This window comes from Nicotiana attenuata, unplaced genomic scaffold (assembly GCF_001879085.1).
Source record: "Nicotiana attenuata strain UT unplaced genomic scaffold, NIATTr2, whole genome shotgun sequence".
In the NCBI taxonomy this organism is placed as follows: Eukaryota; Viridiplantae; Streptophyta; class Magnoliopsida; order Solanales; family Solanaceae; genus Nicotiana; species Nicotiana attenuata.
This window is the reverse complement of record NW_017672531.1, coordinates 41584-42133: the sequence shown is the minus strand read 5'-3', so window position 1 is coordinate 42133 and position 550 is coordinate 41584.

Sequence of the window (550 nt, the reverse complement as noted above, 5' to 3'; positions counted from 1 at the left end):
ACACGACCCAACGCGCTATATCGCTGCGGAGTGCAGCCGACTCCAACATATCGTTCGCGGCGTGCAGCTCGATCCATATATATATATATATATATATATATATATATTGCTACGGCGTGCAGCCCAATCCGTAGGTATATAATCCTCACAACCAGGCCCTCGGCCTCTCTCAGTCATTAACCTCACTATCAGACCCTCGGTCTACCTCAGTCATCAACTTCACAATCAGACCCTCGGTCTATCTCAGTCATCAACCTCACGATCACTCGGACCATCAATTAAACAAGGAACTCAGCCCAAACGGTTTTCACATTTTAAGAAGTAAAGTGATAAAACCAGATTTAAACAATAAACAGGTAAAACATGACTGAGGTTATGCTGTTAAACAAATAGAGTGAGGAAAAATAGTAAAAATGCCCTTAAGGGTCTCAACAGGTCGGCACAAGGCCCCAAACATGGCATACATCCTAATTTATAATATAAATCTCTAAAATATGGGATATCATAAGATTTCAAATCAAATACGCGACTTAACAGTCGTACGGGACGG